General features: G+C 41.5%; 1 long non-coding RNA gene across 2 annotated transcripts; it reads left to right on the forward strand.

Moving 5' to 3' along the window:
- The first annotated feature begins 2,297 nt into the window (after positions 1-2,297).
- Positions 2,298-23,129, forward strand: LOC129060292 (uncharacterized). 2 transcript variants are annotated; one of them, XR_008526867.1, is made up of 6 exons: positions 3,068-3,284; positions 5,604-5,757; positions 8,525-8,642; positions 16,284-16,414; positions 17,021-17,186; positions 22,820-23,129. It is a non-coding gene; the product is annotated as an uncharacterized LOC129060292 (long non-coding RNA). The 2 variants fall into 2 exon arrangements; XR_008526868.2 differs by lacking the exon at positions 5,604-5,757 and having other exon boundaries at positions 2,298-3,284.
- The last annotated feature ends 814 nt before the right edge of the window (positions 23,130-23,943 follow it).

Genomic DNA, 23,943 nt, shown 5'->3' on the forward strand with positions numbered 1-23,943 from the left:
CTAGGGAACATAAAATTCGTAATTGATTTGTGCTCACAAATAGACAAACATACAAACAATAAAAAAAAGACTATCAAACCAGAATCTGTCTCACCCAGCAGAGAATAGACCTGTTATCCACCTATGGGAGATCACCAAGTAGTCAGATCATAAAACCAAATCCCCAATTATTACTAACACTAATTAGATTAACAAACCAAGAACAAAGCAAAAATACAAAATCTGTAGACATGAGAAAAAAAGAATCTGGAGAAACAGAGAACTGGCAAAGTTAGAGCTCTTATTACCACCTGGGATTCTCTCTTGATGTGGGCTTAAGCTGCCCATAAAATGCATTTCCTTCTGTCACCCAGGCTGGAGTGCAGTGGCGCGATCTCGGCTCACTGCAACCTCTGCCTCCTGGGTTCAAGCGATTCTCCTGCCTCAGCCTCCTGAGTAGCTGGGATTACAGGCATGTCCCACCATGCCCGGCTAATTTTTGTATTGTTTTTTGGAAGAGACGAGGTTTCCCCATGTTGGCCTGGCTGGTCTTGAACTCCTGACCTCAGGTGATCCGCCCACCTCGGCCTCCTAAAGTGCTGGGATTATAGGCATGAGCCACAACACCTGGCCTTGGATCATTTTTCCTAACAATAAAATAAATAATTAAATAAAATTGTCCTACATGGGAGATAAAAGCTTCATGCCCTTGTGCCCTTGTGCCCTTGGAGAGCAGAAATAGTAAAATCAATTGCTCTTGATGGATGAAAAGACATTCCTTTCCTCTTGCCCAAGACTACAAAGCTATTTCAGGTCAGGGCCAAGGCTAGAACCTCAGATTTCAACTCCCACCATGCTACGGATGTTCTTTGAAACATTTAAAAGGTCTGGGTTCTTTAAGACAGTATCAAGGCAGTTCAAATTAATAAAATAGACATAGAGTGTTAACTAACACACAGGCACCTGTTAGAGAAAACTGACTCCCCTGGGGAAGTCAAAGGAGCGTACCACTTTCTGAGAGGGTGGACAGACATTCAACGTTTGACGTCCACAACAGTAAAATGTCCTATGCAGCTCTCTCTCCCTGATCACCCCCTCCAATATCTCTTTCTGAAATGGCTCCTTCCACAGACATTGTGGACCCCTTCATGAAGGAGTTCTCATCTGGCCAGGTCCTATCCTGTCTGGTGACTCAAGAAGGCCACCAGTGAGGGACAGACTTGGCTCTAAAAATGAGACACTCGGAGTGATTGGATCTTCAGTTCTCCCCGTGCCTACTCTGCAGCGTGACCAGAGGTTTAGCTTTGCTACTTCTGCTTCTTATGATCCCCTCCAATGACTTTGGGATTTTTATTTTAACCTGCTCCCTGCTTAAAAACAAAATAAAGAAGGCCAGATGTGGTGGCTCACGCCTGTAATCCCAGCACTTTGGGAGGCACAGGCGGGTGGATTGCTTGAGGTCAGGAGTTCAAGCCTATCCAGACCAACATGGTGAAACTCCGTCTCTACTAAAAATACAAAAATTAGTTGGGCACGGTGGCGGGCGCCTGTAATCCCAGCCACTCAGGAGGCTGAGGCAGGAGAATTGCTTGAAGCCAGGAGGTGGAGGCTGCAGTGAGCCGTGATCATGCAACTGCACTCCAGCCTGGGCGACAGAGACTCCACCTCAAAAAATAATAATAATAAATAAAAGGCCAGGTGCAATGACTCATGCCTTAATTCCAGCAGTTTGGGAAGCCAAGGCAGGAGGATCACTTGAGCTCAGGAGTTCAAAACCAGCCTGGGCAACATAATAAGACCTTGTCTGTATTAAAAATAAAAAATATTATATAAGTAAATAAAATAACAACAAAAAAATAAAGGTGATCAAGAAGCTATGATACAACTCATTCAGGTTCCCATCTCCTTATGACAATATTTTCCAAACTGCTGGAATATATATTGTTTAACCTTTATACAGAAAAATAAAGTATAGGTACATGGAGTGATTGTACCACTTGGTGATTTCTTACAAGATGAACATCCTTATAACCACCACCCAAGCCAAGAACTAGAACTTGGCCTAGCTAGCCCAGAAATCCACTTCCTTTCTCCAAAAGTTACCAGCTAAATCACAGTTTAAGTGGAGCAGAGTCGAAAATATCAGCAGGCATCAAATGGAGCCAACGGTGGTTGTAATCTGTCATTTTTCTTCCATATTAACTTTTATGTTAATGTGTGTCTGTGTGTGTATTTGTGCATATGTTACTGAGTCACAATATCTCACTGTTGGTCACAATCAAAAAAGTTTAATAGGCCGGGTGCAGTGGCTCATGCCTGTAATCCCAACACTTTGGGAGGCCGAGGCAGGTGGATCATGAGGTAAGGAGTTCAAGACCAGCCTGGCCAACATGGCAAAACCCCATCTGTAACTAAAAATACAAAAATTAGCCAGGCGTGGGGGCATGTACCTGTAGTCCAAGCTACTTGGGGGCTGAGACAGGAGAATTGCTTGAACCTGGGAGGCACAGGTTGCGGTGAGCTGAGATCGTGCCACTGCACTCTAGCCTGGTCGACAGAGAAGACTCCATCTCAAGAAAAAAAAATAAAAGGAAAGTTTAATAGCCACTGCACCAAACTGAATTGTGGGGGAGGGGAAATGGGAGAAAACTCCACGATTTTGTTCCCTAAAAATGGGCAGACACAGGCTCAGTGTCACGTGTTTCACACTTTGTAATGACTACAGCAGCTTCCCTTCTCACCTAATAGAACATTTCAGAAAACATAAAATATTTTTAAAGAACATGAAATATCTGTCCATATTATGCAAAAAAATGAGTATGGAATATTATAAAGAAAGCAATTAATCCACACTTAAAACTAATTGCCTAACCCAGTGGGTCTTTAAATTATTCATTAGTGCTATTTAAAAATAATTGCAGTTTATGAGGAAAACCCATTATGAATTTCTTTTAAGAACAGAAAAGAAAAGGTTTCCATTTTTATTATTTACCAACTGCTTACGGCTCTTGAAACCAGACCCATTTTTAGACCAGCTTAATATGCTCATTATCCTGCTGCCCCAATCAAATCATCTTTAACATTTATCATATCAACATTTCACGAGATTCCCTGTAATGGATTCTGAACTCACAGAGAGGACAAAGGTATTGTCCAAAAAGAACATAACCAGCTACTCAGGAGGTTGAGAAGGGAGGATCACCTGAGCCTGGGAGGTCGAGGCTGCAGTGAGCTGCAGTCGTGCCATCGCACTCCAACCTGGACAACAGAGCAAGACCCTATATCAAAGAAAAAGAATATGAAAGGTATGTTCAAAAAGAAAAAAAAATAAGACATTTAGAGAACAAAGCAAGAAACAACCACCAAGATGTAAGAATTTCCTGAGATTAAGTTCATGCTTGTTCCTCCATCTCCAACTGAGTAACCTGGGATTTCCTCATGAGTTTTGCTAAAAGTAGTCAAGAGTTCTGAATTCTCTCACTGCTAACTTCATTTACTTCATGCCACCAGAAACTAAAACTGAAAAAAAATAAATAAATAAAAGACACATGGACAAGTTCACATGAAATGGGACAGAAGGGTTCACAGCCAAATTTATTGGAACCAAAGCTCGTGTGACTTTATTTTGTTTTTTTGTTTGTTTATTTTTAGAAATGGGGTCTTGCTCTGCTGCCCAAGCTGGAGTGCAGGAGTGCAATCATACCTCAGTGCAGCCTGGAACTCCTGGGCCCAAGTGGTCCTCCTACCTCAGCCTCCCAAATAGTCAGGACTATAGTGGGGCAGCACCATGCCTGGCAAATTTTAAAATTTTTGTAGAGTGGAGGTCTTGCTGTGTTGTCCAGGCTTAGTCTTCAACTCATGGGCTCAAGCAATTCTGCCGCCTTGGCCTTCCAAATTGCTGGGACTACACAAGTATGCACCAACATGCTGGGCTAATGTAAAGCTCATGTCGTGTTCTTAGTTTCTCTACTTTTTTATTTTCTTGAGACAGAGTCTCACTCTGTCATTCAGGCTGAAGTGCGGTGGCCTGATCTCAGCTCACTGCAACCTCCGCCTCCTGGGTTTAAGCAATTTTCCTGCCTCGGCCTCCCAAGTAGCTGGGACTACAGGCGTGCGCCACCACGCCCCACTAATTTTTGTATTTTTAGTAGAGACGGGGTTTCACCATGTTGGCCAGGCTGGTCTTGAACTCCTGACTTCAAGGGATCCACCCGCCTTGGCCTCCCAAAGCACTGGGATTATAGGCGTGAGCCACCATGCATAGACACTTTATCTACTTCTTTGATTCCTTCAAAGAATACTCAGAATTGTAGCCCTGAAATTGTAGAAGCTAAAAGGACTTCTGTCTAGTTTAGTGGTTTTCAAACTGTGTCCCCAGGCATGAAGGAGCAGGAGCATGAATTGACAAGTTGGCAGGCCTGGGGTCCCCAGCTCCTCCTCAATGCCTATCCCCAAGTCTCCATCACCAGAGCCTACTTTGAACCTTTTTAAGATTTCATTTGGTCCTGGTGCGGTGGCTCACACCTGTAATCCTAGCTACTCGGGAGGCGGAGGCAGGAGAATCGCTTGAGCCAGGGAGGCAGAGGTTGCAGTAAGCCGAAATTGTGCCACTGCACTCCAGCCTGGGCAACAGAGTGAGACTTTGTCTCAAATGAAAAAAGAAAAAACGATTTCATTTGAAAAAGGCATTCTTCCCCTAAAAACAAAATTCAAAATTTACTCTCATGATGTACATAAGAACACCAAGGCTCTACCCTCTAGCTCCAGGGTGGACCCTTATTAGCTGATGCCAGTAGACTGTATCTCCTACCCCTGACAACAGCAATTGGTTCTGTGATGGGGACCTCACTCAGTTGAGGCTAGGAAAGCAAACAGATGTTTGCTGAAACTACTGGGAAAAGCCATCTCTCTTCAGCTGACTCTGATCATTCCTTTAAATCTTCCCCTTAACCCTCCCCACAAAATCTTTTCTAATTGGTTGATCATAGATTTTTTGCATCAGTTTTGTTTTTTACATATAGCATCAAAATATTATTTATGCTTTTTATTTAATTTTTTATTTTTTCAAATTTATGTTAATTCATGTTTGGGGGTGGGGTGAGGGTAGGGACAAGAGCTCACTCTGTCACCCAGGCTGGAATGCAGTAAGTGGAATGATCTTAGCTCACTGCAGCCTCCAGCTCCTGGGCTCAAGCAATCCCCCTGCCTCAGCTTCCCCAGCTGGGACTACAGACATGTGCCACCATGCCCAGCTAATTCTTTAAATTTAATTTTTTGTAGAGATGGGGGTCTTGCTACGTCTTTAGGCTGATGTCAAACTCCAGCTAATTCTTTAAATTTAATTTTTTGTAGAGATGGGGGTCTTGCTACGTCTTTAGGCTGATGTCAAACTCCTGCCCTCAAGCAATCCACCCATCTCCCCACCTCAGCTTCCCAAAGTGCTGGGATTACAGGCCTGAGCCATCCCACCTGGCCAAAATATTATTTATCTTGAGGTTTTTTTGGCAGCTCTCATCTTAAATTTGGCATCTGAGACAAGTGCCTCAATCTCCTAGGCTTAGTCCCTGCCCTTTCGGGATGTAGAGCCCACAGTTGCCACAACTTTTTTTTTTTTTCACTTTGAGGAGACACTTTGGAGTTGATATGGAACCACCACATAGAGCTTCTGGAGGAAGTTATCATTACGTAAGACCAAGAGAAACCAGGTCCTAGTTATTTGAGCTACTAGATCAAGCCTTGCCTGAAGCCGCTGTACTGCTTGACAATTCACAAGAATCGGTGAATTCTCTTTATAAGCCAACTTGAATTGTTTTGTTTTGTTTTGTTTTGTTTTGTTTGCATAGCCTCTACAATCTTTTTTTTTAATTTTTTTATTATTATTACACTTTAAGTTTTAGGGTACATGTGCACAATGAGCAGGTTTGTTACATATGTACACATGTGCCATGTTGGTGTGCTGCACCCATTAACTCGTCATTTAGCATTAGGTATATCTCCTAATGCTATCCCTCCCTCCTCCCCCCACCCCACAACAGGCCCCGGATTGTGATGTTCCCCTTCCTGTGTCCATGTGTTCTCATTGTTCAATTCCCACCTGAGTGAGAACATGCAGTGTTTGTTTTTTTGTCCTTGAGATAGTTTGCTGAGAATGATGGTTTCCAGTTTCATCCATGTCCCTACAAAGGACACGAACTCATCATTTTTTATGGCTGCATTGTATTCCGTGGTGTATATGTTCCACATTTTCTTAATCTAGTCTATCGTTGTTGGACATTTGGGTTGGTTTATTTTAACTGTAACTGAAATAATGCAAACTGACACAATGGCCAGTTACACGGGGTTAGCCCTTGAATGTCTTGTTGCTTTCAATGTGTGGTCAATTAAACAGAGCCAACATACCCTTGATGGCTATGGTCAACTTTCAGCAGTTTTCATTATAGAGTAAAATTTTATTCTATCACTTATTAGGGCCCTTTTATGCACCAGGCACTGTGATAAACACTCCATATATATGTTATGAAATATTGAGCTCCCATCAAAAAATATATATATCAACTGCGTCAAGCACAGTGGCTCATGCCTGTAATCCTAACACTTTGGGAGGCGGAGGTGGGCTCATGGCTTGAGCTCAGGAGTTAGAGACCAGCCTGGACACCGTGGGGAAACCCTGTCTCTACAAACCAAAAAAAAACAAAAACAAAAAAATTAACCGGGTGTGGTGGGTGGTGGTGCACACCTGTGGTCCCAGCTACTTGGGAGACTGAGGTGGGAGAATCACCTGAACCCAGGAGGTTGAGGCTGCGGTGAGCCACAATTGCAGTACTGCACTTCAGCCTGGGGATTGGAGTTACACTCTGTATCAAGAAAGAGAAAAAAAGATGTCAGCTAGTACTATTATTACCCACATTTTAGAGGAAGGGAAATGAATGAATAAAGAAAAGAGCAACATGTACAAGGTCACTTGAGCAGTTGCAGAGCAGGAATTCACAACCAAAATTGTCTGAACCAAAGGCTGTGTTCTTAATGACTCATGCAATCTGGTCTCAAGATTTTAGCTGTAGGCCAGGTGCAGTGGCTCACACCTGTAATCCTAGCACTTTGGAAGGATGAGGTGGGCAGATCCCTTGAGGTCAGAAGTTCAAGACCAGCCTTGCCAACATGATGAAACCCCATCTCTACTAAAACTATAAAAATTAGCTGGGCATGGAGGCATGCGCCTATAATCTCAGTTACTTGGGAGGCTGAGGCAGGAGAATCCCTTGAACCCAGGAAGTGGAGGCTGCAGTGAGCTGAGATCACACCCTGCACTCCAGCCTGGGTGACAAAGTGAGACTCCATCTCAAAAGAAAAACAAAAGACTGGGCGCAGTGGTTCACAACTGTAATGCCAGCACTTTGGAGGCCGAGGCGGGCAGATCACGAGGTCAGGAGATCGAGACCATCCTAGCTAACACGTTTAGCTATCTCTACTAAAAATACAAAAAAATTAGCTGGGCGTGGTGGCAGGCACCTGTAGTATCTACTAAAAATACAAAAAAATTAGCCAGGCATGGTGGCGGGTGCCTGTAGTCCCAGCTACTCGGGAGGCTGAGGCAGGAGAATGGCGTGAACCTGGGAGGCGGAGTTTGCAGTGAGCTGAGATCACGCCACTGCACTCCAGCCTGGGTGACAGAGTGAGACTCTGTCTCAGAAAAAAAAAAGAAAAAAAAATTAGCTATCGATAGAAGAGAATACCTGCTATATAATAGATGCTCAATAGGTATCTGAGGAATGAATGAGTGAGTGAATGAATGAATGAAGTCTATTAATTAATTGAAAGGTGAAGTGTTAGGCATTTTGATGCACATTCATTTCATTGGCATTGATCCCTCTCCATAAATAGGGTGCAAAAATGCAGCCTCTTTAGGTTAAGTTTCACTTAATACAGGTGTTTCTATTAAAGGACATGGTTGTCAGGGGTGCACATCATCAACATGATGGAATACAAATTTCTGAAAAAAAAAAAAAAAAACACAGAGATGGAATAATAGCTATCCATCTGAAAAAGTCCCATGGCAAATCAGGTCTCCTGACTTCAAAGGGCTTGGGAAGGAATCAAACCAGGTCAAGGACTTGAAAATGTCTTGAAAAATATAAGGCAATACACAACTGATGATTAGTATGCTTTTAGACTTCTTATCTTCATTCAAAGACTTACCATACAAAAAGCCTACACTGAATGCTAAATTTCTTTTACTCTAAGACCCAGAGCGATCACTTGATGAGTATGTCTGTAAGACAAAATCAATACAATGTTAAGCCATAAATTTATCCGACAAAGGTAAATATCACAGTACAGAGTTCCAGGTTTTTAGCATTCTTACCCAAAGCAATAAATAAACAGACTCCTCCCAAAGTAAAGATGGAAATATAATTATTCAGTCTCTTCATGTTAGATTTGCCCAGAAATTGAAATATTGTTAGCAAACACAGATTTAAATTTTGTGCTCCAATGAATTGGTAGATCTCTTAGTTTATTGTTTTGATTTCTCTACATTCTACCACAGGGAAATTATGCAGACTCTTAGAGTACATGAAAAGAATACTGATAATTATGGAATTTGCTGCTTAGCGTGAAGATAATTTCATGAAACTCCTCCGATCTATTGGCATGGTGGCCCGTGTGTGAGTATATCGCTGCTGTTCTTAAGACCTGTGATCTGACGCATGTTCTCTAAGTGTGTTTGAAACTCCGCAATGCCAAGCTAATTATTCAATTCAGCAAATAAAGTCAGCCCAGACAGTTTAGCCTACGGGGCTGGTTGTTTAACACATTTAAGTCATCCTATAGTCCAATGCTGGGGGTCACAACACAGTCTGCTCCCAATCCCACTGGCAGGACAAAAGTGCCTGGAAAGCTTCATAAAATGGAAACTCCAGGGGTCCACCCCAGATCTGTAGGATAAGCATCGGAACCCAGGGCATCTCTATTTAAATGAGCCCTTCAGGTGCCTCTCCTGCACAGCCAGGTGAAGAAAACACTTCTATGTTCATAACAGCACAGAATCCAGTAGGGACCAAGATAATTCATTCCTTTGTTTTGTCTGCATGATGCTCCACATAACTGCTTTCATTTTATATTTTGTTTATTTTTTACAAAACCTGTTGGACCCACTGGCTGCTATAATGTCACAGAGCGACAGGCTCAGAGGCTTTGCTTCAATCTGGAAAAACGACCATGCTTAGGATTTGAGAGAATTGTATTTATCACAGAGTCTTAGAGTGTGTCTGTTTCAGGCAGCCCTTCTGCATTCCCTGTAGTGGTTCTTCCCCACTGAGGTTCAAAGTCGTCTCTCTGTTATAAATAATAACCCTTCAATTTTATGAACACAGTAAATCTCTCAGTGAGAGGCTAAACACTTCTTTTCACCCGACCATCCAGACAAAAAAAAAAAAAAAACTAATGAAGGGCAATGGAAAGTATACAGGCTTTTAACTAAAAATAGAACTATCATTTGATCCATGAATCCCACTACTGGATATCTACCCAGAGGAAAAGAAGTCATTATACAACAAAGATACTTGCACATGCATGTTTGCAGCTGCACAATTCGCAGTTGCAAAAATGTGGAACGAGCCCAAATGCCCATCAATCAACAAGTGGATAAAGAATCTTATATTTATATATATATATATATATATACACACACAAACATATATATGTATAATATACAGGTATACATATGTATATTATACATATATGTGTATATATATTATATATACATGTATATACGTATATACGTATATACATATACATATATACATATACGTATACATGTATATATAATATACATGTATGCATATGTATATTATACATATATACGTATATATATTATATGTATTATATATACACATATATACATATACATACATATACATATATGTATATATAATACAGATATATGTATATATAATACATATTTATGTATTATAGTATGTATTATAATATATGTGTGTATACTATAATATATGTATGTATGATATGTATGTATATATAATACATATAATATGTATTATAAGTATCATAATGTATTATAAATGTATTATATGTATGTATAATATAATATATATGTATGTATGATATATACGTATATATGTATATATAATACATATTATATGTATTATAATGTGCATCATAATGTATTATAATGTATTATAATATATGTATGTGTAATATAATATATATGTATTATATATGTCTATATAATGCATATTATATGTATTATAATATGTATCATAATGTATTATAAATGTATTATATTTATGTATAATATAATATATATGTATGTATGATATATGTATAAATGATGGAATACTACTCAGTCATAAAAAGGAATGAATTAATGGCATTCGCAGCAACTTGGATGGAATTGGAGACTATTATTCAAAGGGAGGTAACTCAGGAATCGAAAATCAAACATCGTATGTTCTCATTCATAAGTGGGAGCTAAGCTATGAGGATGCAAAGGCATAAGAATGACACAATGGACTTTGGGGACTCTGGAGGAAAGGGTAGGAAGCGGGTGAGGGATAAAAGTCTACAAATTGGGTGCAGTGTATACTGTTTGGGTGATGTGTGCAACAAAATCTCACAAATCACCACTGAAGAACTTACTCATGTAACTAAATACCACCTGTTTCCCAATAAGCTATAGAAATAATTTTTTTTAAAAAAAGAAATTACACAGGCCTTTAATCCTGCACTTAGTATCTGGTAGATTTTGGGCCCTTGATGAAAATTAAATAAGATAATCCACATAAAATATATGCACTAGATAAACAGTAGCTATTAGGATCGTCAGTATTACTAAGTGATGTTTTCTGGGACTCTGAACACTCTAAGGCTTTTATATTTCATGTGGTCTTATCTACCATTTTCTTACAGCAAGCGTGACTATACCTTCAGATATGATTTGGCAAGACAAGAGCTAAATAAACATATTATTTGGAGTTTTTAAAATTTATTTTATTTTTGTTTTTATTTATTTTATTTTTGTTTAAGATTGAGGAGGTTGGTTGGGCATGGTGGCTCACGTGTGTAACCCCAGCACTTTGGGAGGCCAAGGCGGTCGAATCACAAGGTCAGGAGACTGAGACCATCCTGGCCAACATGGTGAAACCCCATCTCTACTAAAAATACAAAAAATTAGTGGTGGCGGGTGCCTGTAATCCAAGCTAACTGGGAGGCTGAGGCAGGAGAATCACTTGAACCTGGGAGGTGGAGGTTGCAGTGAGCCGAGATTGCGCCACTGCACTCCAGCCTGGTGACAGATCGAGACTCTGTCTGAAAAAAAAAAAAAAAATTGGGGAGGTCATACTCCCAAAATGCTTTTCTCTAGTAAAGCAACACCTGGAATATTGAGATTATTTCTAGACACCCCACTTTGTGTATGTATGTATGTGTTTATTTATTTATTTTTGAGACAGGGTCTCACTCTGTGGCCCAGACTGGAGTGCAGTGGCACACTCAAGGCTCACTGCAGCCTTGACCTCCCAGGTTCAAGGGACTCTCCTGCCTCAGCCCCCAAGTAGCTGGGACTGCAGAGATACGTCACCACGCCTGGCTAATTTTTGTATTTTTTTGGTAGCAATGGGCTTTTCTCCATGTTGCCCAGGCTGGTCTAGAACTCCTAGGCTCAAGTGACCCACCTGCCTCGACCTCCCAAAGTGTTGAGATTACAGGCATGAGCCACCGTGGCTGGCCAACACCCTACTCGAAGAAGAATGCAGGGAACCTTGGGGAAAAGTGAGCAGGGAAATTCTGGAAACCCAAACATTATCATATGAAAAATTGTTTTAGAAACTGGTGTTCTCATGGTTCTCATGGCCAAGTAGGGTGGCTCACATGTATAATCCCAGAACTTTGGGAGACTGAGGCAGAAGGATCATTTGAAGTCAGGAGTTGGAGACCAGCCTGGACCGTTTCTACAAAAAAAGTGAAAAAGAAAAGAAAGAAACTGGCATTCTCAGCTAGGAAAAGAAAAATCATAGGGGAAGGTAAGACAGTGGTCTTCAAATATCTGAACGGCTGTTTCATGGATGAAGAATATGATTTACTGAGATGACCTCAAGTAATGCAATTAGAACGCGGGCACTCAAGATGATCTATAAGGCCTCCCAGCACAGTCTAAAATGATTGGAGTCCAGGAGTTTCCTTAACTGAGCTCTCTGCCTCTACCCAGACTGACAAGAAATGTGTGTTAATTTTTAAACAGTCATAGTACAGCGCTGTTCTTTCTGAATATTCAAATGTGGCTGAGACTCTTGCTGGAAACGGGTAGCCTGCAAATTAGAGATGAACCGCTGTAATTCACATGAGAAAAACAACACCAAAGACAATGACATATGAGCAGTGGCAAGCAGGCTGCCTCAGTAAATTATTTAAAGGGGTCTAAAAAGCACCATTTTCAGGCATCAGGTTCTGCACAGTCTGTTGAGAGCTTTCACCCTGAATATGATGATTATCAGTAAGATGCAGGGGAGGTCCACACACAAACGGCCCTGGCTGCTCAACAAAACCCTTGTCCACAAACTGAAATCCAGTCCAGAGCAAAGCAGGGATTTTCCTTAATCCAAAAAGCAGACAAGCCGGGTGCAGTGGCTCATGCTGTAATCCCAGCAAGATGGGAGGCTGAGGCAGGAGAATCCCTGGAGGCCGGGAGTTAGAGACAGGGCCAGAAGCCCAGGTTCGATTGGCATTTTGGCCACCCCTGCCTAATAGCACTCCTTTAGGCATTTGGCTGCCTCAGGAGGAGGAGAAGCAGGTTGGAGTTTCAGTGTCACCTCCGCCACTTTTATCCAGACCAGCCTGGGCAACACAGTGAGACACTACCTCTACAAAAAAAAAAAAAAATACAAAAAGCAGACAATTGTTTAACAAACAGCAAATCAACTTTTTATTAAACTTGATTTTCATGATGCATGATGCAGTAGATGGGGAACCCTCAAATCCCTAAGCTTATTCCACAGACATAAAACAACTTGTGTTTTGCTTGGTACTAATGCCACTACATTAAAACACAGCTTTTCTGAGAAAAGCAAAGTCTAACAAAATATTTTTTTTATCTCATACTCCAAAAATAAACGAGTGGGTTCATCTATTCACAAGGAATGTAAACGAATTTACAAATAAACTTATGACTCTGTGACTGCCTTTTTTTTTTTTTTTTTGAGACGGAGTCTCACTCACTCTGTCACCCAGACTGGAGTGCAGTGGCGCGATCTCGGCTCACTGCAACAAATGCCTCCTGGGTTCAAGCAATTCTCCTAACTCAACCTCCCAAGTAGCTGGGATTACAGGTGCACGCCACCACGTCCGACTAATTTTTGTGTTTTTAGGAGAGATGGGGTTTTGCCATGTTGTCCAAGGTGGTCGGGAACTCTTGACCTCTAATGATTCTGCCCATCTCGGCCTCCTAAAGTGCTGGGATTACAGGCATGAGCCACTGCACCCGGCCTCATTTCATTTATTTTCTAATCGCAAACCGTTTGCAGGAGTGCCATTTTTTGGAGGAAAATAGTGGGGTGCAGAGGGGTTACACTTCTTGCCTGAATCATGCAATAAGAGTGGCAGAGGTGACACTGAAACTCCAACCTGCTTTTCCTCCTCCTGAGGCAGCCAAATGTCTAATGGAGTGCTATTAGGCAGTGGTGGCCAAAATGCCAATCAAGCCTGGGCTGACCCAAGGCTACAGAATAAACTCGAGGAGGGTTGCATGTTAAGAACCAGGCTGGACAAGGTGGCTCACACCTGTAATCTCGATGCTTTGGGAGGCTGAGGCTGGAGGTTCACTTGAGGCCAGGAGTTTGAGACCAGCCTAGGCAACATAATGAGACCCAATCTCTACAAAAATGAAATGATTAGCCAGGTGTAGTGTCACTCACCTGTAATCCCAGCTACTTGGGAAACTGAGGTGGGAGGATCCCTGGAGGCCAGGAGTTGGAGGCTGCAGTGAGCTATGATCGTGCCACTGCACTTCAGCCTGGGCAACAGAGTGAGACGTTGTCTCCATAGAAAAGAAAAAAAGAGCCAGGATTAGATGGAATAGTGCCAATACTGAAAATACCAAAATTAAGGTGTAAGCTGTGATAAAGGGTGTTTGGAAAATCGGTGATGCTCCAGGTACTAATCAGAGCATTAACCTTGGCATTTGCAAAGTTAACCTTGGTTTCCCAATCTCGTGCATGACCTGGAAGGTCCACAGCAAGGTCACCAATTAGACCCCCACACAGAGGGGTAGCCCCACCAGTGTGCACAACTCCAAGGAACATGATCGATGTAGACAGCAGTATGGGTAGTACCTTCCAGAATCATATGGTGCGGCAGACCTGTAGGAGTGGTTGGCATATTAACAGATGCTACAGCTAGTGAACAGCCTAGCTCACTTCCTAGCATCTGTATCTTGATGTGGACTTGTTGTTTTCTCTATTTAATCCAAATATGACATGGTGCTTGCAATGTGTAAGGTATCTCATATCTTTTTTGCTTTTGAGTTTGGATCTCGCTCCATTGCCCAGGCAAGAATGCAGTGCCGTGAGCATGGCTCACTGTGCCTTTGACCTCCCAGGCTCAAGCAATCCTCCCACCTCAGCCTCCCAGAGAGCGTCCGGGACTACAGGCACATGCCACCACACCCAGTTAGTTTTTTAAATTTTTGTAGAGATGAGGTTTCCCTATGTTGCCCAGGCTGGTCTCAAACTACTGAACTCAAGCAATTCTCCTACTTCAGCCTCCGAAAGTGCTGAGATTACAGGCATGAGCCACCATGCTGGGCCCTTATGTCTTTTCAGGGAAAAAAAAGACCCCATTTCCAATTGCAAATAGGAATAATAGGAATAAAAAGAAAGTGAAGTGTTAGATAAATCCAAGGGTAAAGTATCAAATTTGGTAATTGCTTGAAGCCACCAAATACTCCATAAGGGAGAGTAATTTCTGAAACTGTTCAATGAGTGTTTCAGCAAGAATTTATTTTAATTGCTTCATAAATTGCTTTAATCCTATATTTAGGGAATCATTAGGGGCCTGAAAGGGTCACTTAAAATTTTCACTTATGCTTAACTAAATTTTATGGAGAAAATTACATGTTTTAATAGTATTCACAGAATTGTGGACTTGCAAAGGTCTCAAGATTTGTCCTTCTAAAATTGCAAAGGTCTGTGGCTCAACATCACTTAATTTTCACAATAGCCCCATGAAGGAAGTATGATTATTCTCATATTACAGATGAGACAGCTGACCTTCAAAGAGTTTGAATTATTTGCCAAGTAAGCAATTTGAAGGAAAGATCCTGCCTTCTTCACCTTTCCATTCCCAGGGTCTGGCAGAGGACAGGTATTCCAGATGTTACTTCAGGGGTTCTCAAAGTCTGCTCTCTGACTGGACGTTGTTGTTCACGCCTATAATTTCAGGTCTTCAGGAGGCTGAGGCAGGAGGATTGCTTGAGCCCAGGAGTTCCAGACCAGCCTGGGCAATGTAGCCAGACCTTATCTCTACAAATTTTTTTTTTTTAAATTGTTGTCCCCCGACCAGCCGCATAACCATCACCTGGGAACTTATTAGAAATGCAAATTCTCGGGCTCACTCCAGACCTCCTGACTCAGACATTCTGGGTACAAGAAGACGTATTTGTTTTGTTTGTTTGTTTGTTTCGTTTTGTTTTGAGACGGAGTCTCACTCTGTCACCCAGGCTGGAGTCCACTGGCACGATCTCTGCTCACTGCAACCTCTGCCTCCCAGGTTCAAACAATTCTCCTGCCTCAGCCTCCCGAGTAGCCGGGACTACAGGCGCCCGCCACCACACCCGGCTAATTTTTATATTTTTAATAGAGACATGGTTTCACCATGTTGACCAGGCTGGGCTCAAACTCCTGACCTCAGATGACCTGCCCACTTCCACCTCCCAAAGTGCTGGGATTACCGGTGTGAGTCACTGTATCCAGACTGTTTTTTTTTTTTTTTTTTAGAAACAGAGTCTCACTCTGTTGCACAGGCTGAAGTGCCATGGCACAATCGTACCTCACTACAACCTCAAACTCCCAGGCTCAAGTGATTTCTCCTCGGCCTCCCTGAGTAGCTGGGACTACAAGTGTGCACCACCACACCTAGCTAATTTATTTTATTTTATTTTTTTCGAGCTAGGGTCTCACTAGATCGCCCAGGCTGATTTCAAACTCCTGGCCTCAGACAGTCCTCCCATCTCAGCCTCCCAAGTAGCCGAGACTACAAATGCGTGCTATCCTAACTGACAAATTTTTTATTCTTTTTAGTGTTTTGTAGAGACAGAGTCTCACTCTGTTGCCCAGGCGAGTCTCTAACTCCTGGCCTCAAATGATCCTCCCATCTCAGCCTCTCAAAGCTCTGGGATTGCAGGTGTAAACCATCTCACCCAGTCAGCAAGGTATGTTTTAACAAGCCCTCCAGGAGGCTGATGCATACAACATTTAGTTTTAGTAATGCATACTAGATTTAATGGTGTACACTAAAGTATGCAGTAACTCGTGTGTTAAATGAATATTGAATGGAAATCATGAAAGTAGGAAGAGGTAGATTCAGGATTCTTGGAGCCCAGAAGCCAAAGTCAAAAGGAAGATCTAGGAAAGTAACATCCCAACTATGGACTGACCTTTAATGGAGTCTCCTCATGGCGCAGTTCTTAAAGGAGCTGTTTGTTCTCAAGCCACCGTATGCCAGGATCTGTACACCTCTGAGTGTCAGTCACACCATGCCTCTCTGCCAGCAGTGTGTATGGAATCTGGGTCCCTCTCCTGCAATGAATATAATTAGTTGCATTTCTATTTCGCTTCCTTCCTCCAAAACCCATCATAGCAAGGGCCACCTGAGGAAAGAAAATTTCATCTTGCATAAAACCAGATTTATCTTCATTCTTTGCCCAACAATACAATGAAAGCCCAAATGATTTTTCCACATTTGGTAGCACTTAGAAGCTTTTCATCAGTGCAAGAATAAAGAGGAGAACTATTTTCCTCATTTCTGTTTACTGCAGTGATACAGCTGAAAGAAAACAATTTGAATCTATAAAGCACTGAGATGTTTTTGACTTAAAACAAGCACCAAAGTCTCAGTCGTTTATCCAGAATCACAGCCTCCCTGAGATGAAAGGGGCCTAAGAGATCATCCAGTCAGTGCGACATGATTTGCAAGGATACCAGGTATTGTTTCTCTTAAAGAGTTATGTACATGGGTTTTTTGTTTGTTTGTTTGTTTTGTTTTGTTTTTGAGAAAGAGTCTCATTCTGTCACCCAGGCTGCAGTGTAGTGGTGCAATCATGGCTTACTGCAACCTCTGCCTCCCAGGTTCAAGCCATTCTCCTGCCTTAGCCTCCTGAGCTGCTGGAATTACAGGTGTGCACCACCACACCTGTCTAATATTTTTGTATTTTTAGTGGAGACCGGGTTACACCATGTTAGCCAGACTGGTCTCAAACTCCTGACCTCAGGTAATCTGCCTGCCTCGGCCTCCCAAAGTGCTGGGATTACAGGCATGAGCCACTGTGCCAGGCCTGTTTGTTTGTTTGTTTGTTTGTTTGTTTGTTTTGGGACAGAGTCTCACTCTGTTGCCCAGGCTGGAGTGCAGTGGCACCATTTCAGCTCACTGCAACCTCCACCTCCCAGGTTCAAGCAATTCTCCTGCCTCAGCCTCCCAAGTAGCTGGGATTACAGGTGTGTGCCACCATGCCAAGCTAATTTTTGTATTTTTAGTAGAGGCAGGGCCTCACCATGTTGGCCAGGCTAGTCTCGAACTCCTGACCTCAAGTGATTTGCCCGCCTCAGCCTCCCAAAGTGCTGGGATTACAGGCATGAGCCACCACGCCTGGCCTGTATGTGTTTTAATATGTATTAGGATAAAGTATTACTTTCATACCAAAACCAGGATTTCTTATATATTACTGTTTAGGGTAATGCTATAGTCATTTGTAAAAAACAAAAGTGAGGTGATTTCCGAAAAAGTAAGTAAATAAGCAACAGCCCAGGTGTCATGCAGATATGACAAAAATCATGAAAGAGATACACGAAGATTGGCCATTAGCTATCATTCCTGCCAGGGTCCTGGCAGGAAAGATAATTCACTCTCCCCCTCCCCACTTGCAATCATTCAAGTGAAGAGACTTCAACGAAGGCAATATTTAGGGAGTTGTGGGCAGGGATAAGAAAACCAAACAAGATGGTGCAGCATCCAGAGACTTGCTAGAGGAAGGAGCTGTTACTACCCCTAAGGCTGAAGGGGCAAGAGAAGGAAAAGGTGTGAGCAGAGGGCTACAGAAGAGAGGTGGCCTGGTAAGAACCCAGACAGAGCACTGGGGAGAAGGAGCAGGGAAGAAATTGTTCAGCCTCTCCTCCTGCCCTCCCAATTGCCTCCTGTTCTTCCCATTGGCCAAACCCAAGCAGAAAACAGAGACAAAGGAACCAGGTAAGCTCACTGATAGGAACCAGCCTCCAGTAGTGCACTGCTCACTGCCTTCCATTCGCCAAATCTAGCAGAAAGCTAGCTTGCAAGGGAGCCTGGGAAATGTAGTTTTCAAGGTCCAGTCCCTTGTTACCCAGACTAGAGCTGGGGAAGGGTGGGAAGTAAACTTGAAAGCAAATAGGCAAATGACCTTCACATTGCCCACTCTAGCTTATCCTTCAGTCTCCAGTGTACTTGCCACCTCCACAGGGAGGCCTTCCCCTGAAACTCTAGAGAAGTCATCCCAGTCCTCTATCACACCACCTCTTTGTTATTTTCCTGCATGGTGTTTAACAGTGATAAATACATTTACTGTTGCCTGTTTAATTTTTCCCTATGTCTCCCTGGTTGACACACTTCTTTATTATAGAATACATACTCAGTAAGTATTTATTGTAAGTAAAACGAAGAGAAAAAAGGAATATACAAAAAATGCATCTGAGGACAAAAAAATTCAATAGAAAAATTTATGCTCAAAGTATAAAAAAATCATCAAAGCATGATGCCACAGAAAATGAAAGATAGGAACTAGCATTTTTACTTTTTCCCATCTCAAGCCCAGTGAGGAAGATTTTGGAACTATCTAATTTAAAGCCACAGCCAAATTCTGATTTATTCTTGGTTTATTCTAAGGAAGGCAGTGCATAATCTGAACACCTAAAAGTCCATGTGGCCACACACAAAAGAAAACATGAGACAGTCGTTATTTGCCTCCACCTCCACTGCCAATATAGATTTTCTTAAAAATATGAATTGAACTCATGGAGATAGAGAATAGAAGGATGATTCCCAGAGTCTGGGAAGGGTAGTGGGGAGGACGGGGGGAAGTGGGGATGGTTAATGGGCATGAAACTACAGATAGAATGAATAAGGTCTACTATTTGATAGCATAACAAGTGACTACAGTCAACAATAATCTATTGCACATTTTTAAATAATCAAAGGAGCATCATTGGAATGTTTGTAATACAAAGAAATGATAAATGCTTGAGAGGATGGATACCCCATCTACCGTGATGTGATTATTATTAGACTCTGTATGCCTGTATCAAAATATCTCATGTACCCTATAAATATATATATATACACCTACTGTGTATTCATAAAACTGAAATATTAAAAATTAACATAAAAGCATACTTTAAAGAAAAAAATATGTACCCCAGTTATAGCCATTTGTCCTCTGGTATTTGAACATTCATCTTCTGGCTGGTTCTAGCACATGAAGGTTAGGTGCCACATTAGGGAGGTATCACCAGTAAGTACTCCATGTCCCAAGATCAAGGTCATTCTTGGCAGTATGTCCTGATTACAACTGAACAGCTTGGATGAGTAAGAGCTCACTTTTTTATTACTATCTCAAGCATTTTTGCATGACCTGAAAACAATAATCAAAGGATAACTCCAGATAAATAAGCAAAATGTGTCCATCATAGAGTTTAACATAGAGTTATCCTATATCCCAGCAATTCCACTCCTAGGTATATGCCCAAGAGAACTAAAAATGTTATGTCCACAGGCTGGGCATGGTAGCTCATGCCTGTAATCCCAGCACTTTGGGAGGCCGAAGCGGGTGGATCATGAGGTCTGGAGATCGAGACTATCCTGGATAACATGGTGAAACCCCGTCTCTACTAAAAATACAAAAAATTAGCCGGGCATGGTGGTGGGCACCTGTAGTCCCAGCTACTCGGGAGGCTGAGGCAGGAGAATGGCGTGAACCCAGGAGGCGGAGCTTGCAGTGAGCCGAGATCGCGCCACTGCCCTCTAGCCTGGGCGATAGAGTGAGACTCCATCTCAAAAAAAAAAAAAAAAAACAAGTTATGTCCACATAGAAATTCGTACACAAATGTTCCTGATAGCCAAAAAGTAGAAATGGACACAAATGTCCATCAAACAATGAATGGATAAACAAAATGTGGTATATACCCATGCAAAGGAATATTAGTTAGCCATAAAAAGGAATGAATTATTGGCAGGTCCTACAACATAGATGAACCCTGAAAACCTTATACTAAGTGAAAGAAGCTAGCCACAAAATGTTACATATTATATAATTCCATTTCTATGAAATTTGCAGAATAAGCAAATCCATAGAGACAACAGAAAGCAGAATAATGGTTGCCAGGGGCTGGGAGAGGGTGCAACAGGGAGTGACTGCTAATGAGTAGAGGGTTTCTTTTGGAGATGGCGAATATGTTCTGGAATTAGATAGTGGTGATAGTTTTAAAAAACTATGTTTTTTAAAACCTGAGAAAGTGTACACTTCATTTTTAATTTTTTTTCTTAGTTTTACTTTTAATTGACAAGTAATATTTGAAATATATTTATGGGGTACAATATGAGCTGGTTTTTTGTTCTTTGTTTTTATTAGGAGAACTTGTGCAAGTTTGTTCCATAGGTAAATTGCATGTCAAGGAGGTTTGGTGTACACATAATTTTGTCACCCAGTCGTATTAGTCCATTTTCATGCTGCTGATAAAGATATACCCAAGACTGGGCAATTTACAAAAGAAAGAGATTTAACTGGACTTACAGTTCCACATGGCTGGGGAGGCCTCAGAATCATGGCAGGAGGTGGAAGGCACTTCTTACATGGCAATGGCAAGAGAAAATGAGGAAGATGCAAAAGCAGAAACCCCTGATAAAACCATTAAATCTCATGAGAATTATTCACTATCATGAGAAGAATATACAGTATGGGGGAAACCACTACCATGATTCAAATTATCTCCCACTGGGTCCCTCCCACAACACATGGGAATTATGGGAGTATAATTCAAGACGAGATTTGGGTGGGGACACAGAGTCAAACCATATCACCAGGTAATCAACGTATTACCTGATAGGTAATTTTTCAATCTTCATCCTCCTACCACACTCCACCCTCAAATAGGCCCTGGTGTCTATTGTTCCCTGCTTTGTGTCCATGTGTACAGAATGGGAGAAAATATTTGCAAACTCTGCATCCAACAAAGGTCTAATATCCAGAATCTATAAGAAATTTAGACAAATCAACAAGCAAAAAACAAACAACCACATTAAAAAATGTGCAAAGGACATGAACAGGCACTTCTCAAAAGAAGATATACACACAGCCAACAAGCATATGACAAAATGCTCAATATCACTAATCATTAGGAAATGACATGTCAAAACCACAGTGAAATACCATCTCACATCACTCAGAATGGCTATTGTTAAAAAGTCAAAAAATAACAGATACTGGTGAGGTTGCAGAGAAAAGGGAATGCTTATACACTGCTGGAGGGAATGTAAATTAGTTCATCCACTGTGGAAAGCAGTGTGGCAATTTCTCAAAGAATTTAAAATAGAACTATCATTTGACCCAGCAATCCTATTACTGGGTATTTATCCAAAGGAATATAAATTGTCTATCACAAAGACACAGGCATGCAAATGTAAATTGTACTTTTGATGATGAATCTTATGGTATGTGAATTCTATTTCAACTTAGAAGTCTTTAAGAAATAAACAACATGTATAACATATCTTTGGATTAATGCACTGCACCAATTTTCATCATTCATAACATGATTTTTTATTATCTCCATCAACGAAGAGGATAGCTGTTAACCTAGCAGTTCATAATATGGTCACTCAGTGTTCTGAGGCAAGGAGCCAAAAGAATTTATTATCATTTCTTTGCAGTACTTCTTGTAACAATCATTACTATGCATTGAGTACAGACTGTGACCCTGGGGCTGCTTTTTAAATCTCCCATGCTTAAAACACACTGAATTTCTCACAACAACCCTATCAGGTTGGCATGAGTATTGTTATCTCTATTTCAGAAATGAGGAAAGAATGACATAGGGGGGTTGTACATCCCAAATCATAGAGCCAGGACATATCAAGGCAGAACAGAACCAAGCAAGTCTGAATCCGAGTTTTCTGCTTTTACCACCAGACTAGACTGCCTTTCAATACAATAAATGCTGCTACTATTATTTTTCTACTAATATTTTAAATTTGAAGAGTGCGTCACAGTTCACAGAATATTTTACCATAAATAAAGGAATACTTTATTAAATTCAATGTTGAAATAGCATCGAATTCAGATTCAACAGGCATTTATACACTCCCTAACTCATTTGAATGTTTTTCCCTCACCTATAATTCCACAAATACCACTCAAGACAATGAGTGTGCTCCACTGTTTGAATAAAAGAAAGAATGGAAAAGATGTTCACAATAATTACCCACTTCACTCCATCCTTTATAATTTTCAAAAATCTCCACATATATTATCATATTGGGTCTTTACAAAACTCACTGAAGTATAAAAAAAATAGAAACAATTATTCCTGTATTTCAGATGATAAAATCAAGGCTCCAAAAAATTGAGACAGAACTTGAACGATGGTCTCCTGGCTTGTAATCTTCTACACAACGTGCCATCAAATGGATCATTTGGGGATGATATATTCACAAGAATTTGGCCAAGTTGGCAAATACTGGTTTTTGTTTTGGTTTTTTAATCTCTACTGTAGAAGTCGGCATGACATGTTCCCCCATCTAGCAAGGACCAATGTCTATCAATAGCATGCTCGAGTGCTAACTGTCATCATTTCCAGTTGTTGAAGCAAAACATTGATGTGACTGGTTTTATGTACTATACACGTGCAACCAAGCTAAGAAATGGAACCTGATTCTCCCGACACTCTTCTTTTTATTGGGGGAGTTGGAATGGCCATATTCATGGGGTGAATCACCGGACTGTCTCCCTTTATCCAGAAAACAGCACATTTAAGGCAAATCACTCTGGGAGCTGCTCTCCTCCTCATTTAGAATTACAGGAAGGAAAGAGATTTCAGATCTCTTGCAGGCAATTCCATCCCAAAGATCATATTTCCCTTTGTGTTTTCACAGCCAGGAAAGCTTTCCTCAAATCCAAGTAAATCCCTCTTTTTCTTCTCTAAGCCCTCATCTTGTTCTGTTTTCTGCGAGCAGGGAGAACAGCTGGTTGTTTCCGGGAGAAGCAGCAATCCCCTGAAAGCGGCCCACTCTAACAAGCTGCAGGATTCCACATATTTGAGTGTCAGACATGTGAGTGTTAATTACCTTAACGTGGCTCCCACATGGATGCTGATGGGTGCAAAGCCAAGCTGGCCAAGCTAAGCATTACTGGAAGAGAAAGCAGAAAGCAGGCTAAGGCCTCCCTAGGGGGTCCTAACCTCACAGCACATGGCTCTTACTTCTCCCACCACCCTCGTGCACTGTGCCCTCCCACTCCCCCACCCAGACACCCACGCATGCACAGACACACAAACAGAAACCGTTGGGGTCTGCCCTTATCTCCACTTTCTCAGCTCTCCCCTGACCTATCGCACCCCACCCATGATCCATTTATTTTCTCTTGGGTAGTGGAATGTTCCCGCCTCCCTTAGTCCAAAACTAAAGCTTCTTGGTTACGACCACATTTCTTATTTATTCCCTTGC

This window comes from Pongo abelii, chromosome 6 (assembly GCF_028885655.2).
Source record: "Pongo abelii isolate AG06213 chromosome 6, NHGRI_mPonAbe1-v2.0_pri, whole genome shotgun sequence".
Taxonomy (NCBI): Eukaryota; Metazoa; Chordata; class Mammalia; order Primates; family Hominidae; genus Pongo; species Pongo abelii.